Raw genomic sequence first — 3,624 nt, 5'->3', positions numbered from 1 at the left:
CAGCACCTCTTGCTCTCCTTCTGTAATAGATCAACAGCAGCCAAGTACTTTGTCCAGCATATCATCGCAAGTTCCATCAGTGTGGGAAGGGTGTCTGTGTGTGCCAACATGCTGAACTGCAGGTAGCTTGAAACACTGGGTGTGCCAGCAAAATAAACCTGGGTTTTGTCTTGCTGAGTTTCTCCTGCTAACTCTTTCTTTAGCTTCAAGAGTTATGGGATATCCCAGATCGCATCTGGGGCTGGATTGGAGTATCTATCCTGTAAGCTGAATCTGGGTATAATGTTGGAGTTTCAGTGTTTTTGCTGACCTGAATGGTCTTCACTGGGCTGGCTTATCAAAGCTTTGGCATTTGCAAATATTGCATGGATACTTATGAACCAGCTCTGCATAAAGGCAGGGAGAGCCAGGTCATGGCAAATGGGCAGTCAACAAAAGAATGGCTTGGCAGCCAGGCTGGCAGAGCCAAACTTGGTTGCTAGCTGGGGAGAGATGTGTTCTCCCTTCCAGAGGGTGTCTGTTGTTGCAGAAATGGGTATGAGCTGGATTTGTGTTATCTTCTGAGATGCACAGTTTTGAGCGCTGTCAGAGAATGGCTATCAGGCAGACCTTTAACTTGTTTTGGATGGCAACTTGCTTGTAGGTTTTGAGAAAACAGAATTTCTTGCTGCTTCTGCATTTGCTTGTTTGTTTGTTTGTTTGTTTTGGTAGTGAGTGTTTAGAACTGCAAAGTGGAAGATAAAGTTTCCTTTGGCTGGTCTTGGTTCCTGTCTGCTTCTCTCAAGCAGCAGGTTTTCTGGCATCACCCCTAGCAGTGCAGCAGCTGGAAAAGGAGGGTGAGGAAGAGCCTGGCTCTGCCAGCAGGAGGTCCCTGCAGTGCAGCTTTGGAAATAGAGCGAGCAGTTCTTATCTGATGCAGCCCACAGAGCAGACAGGGCTACAGCAGTCAGTATGATGGGAATGTGGTGGGTGGACTCTACCAAGAGAAAAGAAACCCTCCCCTCTATGGATGAGCCTTCATCCCTCTGAGATGCTTTCCCCCTCTCCAGTCCTCATTCCGGCAAGAGGGAGGATCTTTTTCCCCATCCAGCATTGAGATGAAAGAGTGCCCCCCATTTGACACTTCATGAGTTGGCTGAACCCTACAAAATGATCTTCATAAAATCCTGATTCCAAAGCATCAAAGCCTTTTCCTGACTGGTAAAAACCCTAAAAATTCCTGGAAGAACTGCCAAAGGGCAATGGGGCTGATTCTGTCAACTGCCTCTGGTTAGAGCTGGGTTTGGTTATTTACGGGGGCCAAGGGAGGCAAGAACTTTCCAGATGGGCGGCTGAACCAAATATAACAATGATAACAATCAACACAGTTATGTGAAGGGAAAAGAATGCCTGTGGTGAAGGTCTGTATGAGGCACACTTCTCTGTGCTGGAACATCCCCCAGTGCCGTGCTCTCTGTGGCATCCCAGCCCAAGCCCAGTGTATTGCATGGGAATCTCCTGTGTCTGCTAACATGTGGCTTTTGCTGGAGGGAGATCCTAGCTAACTTTAATGGTACCTGACAAGGTTGTGCACTGCTTGAGGAGTAAATACAGTAGATGTGTTTTGAGACTAAGTAAGAAGCTCACAACTGATTAGCAGCATCATTTTGGCTTCCTCAGTAAAATAATAGTAGTTTGCCATCCAGGCCACACTGGGACTTCAAGGAAACTGCCTCTTGCTGAAACCCCATGGTATTCCTTGTAGCAGATGTGTCACTCGTTGAATTGTATCTCAGACAGAACTGGGGAATGAGAGATTGAGGCTGGTACATGAGGTATCTGGTGGGTTGCATGGAAGCCTTTGGATGAGAGTAGAAGGTGGAAAGGTGAACAGTTCCTGTCTGGAGAAATTTGCTGTTGTTGTATGATGGTTTGCAGGAAGTGAGCAAGCAGGGGGACAGCCTTCAAAGTCATTTGGGTTCTCAGGTCTTCCTGAGGTATTCATTCTGATTCCTTAGAGCACTGCTGGTGTGTGAGGCAGTCAAGACAAAACATTGTCTCTTCTCCAGATGCTTTGCACAAGAGAAGAGAGAACTTAAGAAAAGGAAAAACATATGGAACTGGGAGTGATCATTAAGTCTTTGTGTGCATCCCAAAATAGAGGATGAAGATTTATTCATTCATTCGAGGAGGAGACTTGCTTGCCATCTACTTGGAGAGGAAACATGCTGAGTATCTGGTGTAAATGGGGAGATGGCTTGGAGTCAGGATGGAGTGGGCGAGATTAAATATCTGGCAGCGTGGGAAGTTTGCTGGAGGGAGTGGGAGTTGGTGACTGCAAACTGCCTTGGGCTGAACTTAGCCTCGGGTTTCCTGTATGGATTTGGATGCTGGATGGTGGTTATTGGCCACACAAATAGCCAGTCCAGTATCATCACCTTCCTAGTGTTGGTCTTAGTTTTTGGAGGCGTCCTTTGGTGGAAAGCCTTCAATGCTCTCATGGAGAAGTATGTGAAATCTAAATTCTCCCTTGGGCAACTGCATTTTTACATGATGTCTTTTGGCCAGGTATTTGCCCTTCTTGACCTCATCTGTTGAGCAATGCGTTGACACTGCTGAAGGGATGGTGAGGCTCAGCATGCTAAGGTTGCAGTAATTCCAGCTCCAGGTAGGTCTAATAAAATTGAGGAACCACTCACCCAACACGCCGCCTTAGCTAGTTGATTATATTTGTTGCTCTTGTTTAGGTCATGTTCTCCAGCTGCATTCGTGCTCCTGCCCTCGGGCCTCCCCAACCTGCTGCCCTGATCAGCCACAGCCATCAGTCAGCAGAGGTGCCCTGCTTCTCATTGATGGGCAGTTCAGCAAAGAGGGGGCAAGGATGAGGTGAGTGGTTGTTCACCATTGAGACGGCAGGACCCTTGGTTCCTGTTCAAGGCACGGAAGACAGGAGATGCTGCTGATGTTCTTGTCATAGACCTTAGGCTGAGATGACGCTCTTCCCCCACGCTCTCTTTCCAGTTTACTGACAAAAATGGAGCACTTTCTCCCACTGTCTCCAGGCTCTGGAAAGTCCCCAGACAAAAGAATTTTTTTCAAACACATCGTTTCCTTTTGTGAATCAAATTCTAACCCCTCAATGTTCAGCACATAATTTGTTCCAAAGAGACCTTGTCGTATGTGATCGTAATTACGTTTGGTTTTTAATAATCATAAACACTCTTGTTTTCTAAGAACCAGCAAAACTGATTTCCAAATCATTTAATTTGAATGGCGTGTTTTGTGTTTGTGTAGCATCTTCTCCCCCCCCTCCATAAGCACTTCTAAAGGAAAACAAACAATGTATTTTAAAAAAAAAAGAAAGGCAAGTGTGTTGGGGGGAACCTTGGAGAACTTTAAAAGACTAAACCTGAAAAGGGAGGGTGGGATCAGCTAATTTGTCCCTCTTTTGTGTGGTTTATTAAGCCTTTTGTTCTGGAACGCATGGGTTCAGTGGGAAAGCGGTTTTTGATATATAATGTATTTACTTTTGCTAATTAATTAAAGCAGTATTCATATGAAAATGCCGACTGATAATGGCTTTCACAGCAACAACTGTGTTTTTTAAAGTAGCAACTTTTAATTACAAATTGACTGGCAGAAATA

Source organism: Coturnix japonica, chromosome 12, assembly GCF_001577835.2.
Source record: "Coturnix japonica isolate 7356 chromosome 12, Coturnix japonica 2.1, whole genome shotgun sequence".
In the NCBI taxonomy this organism is placed as follows: Eukaryota; Metazoa; Chordata; class Aves; order Galliformes; family Phasianidae; genus Coturnix; species Coturnix japonica.
The sequence above is the reverse complement of the archived record's forward strand: the minus strand, read 5'-3'. Positions refer to the sequence as shown.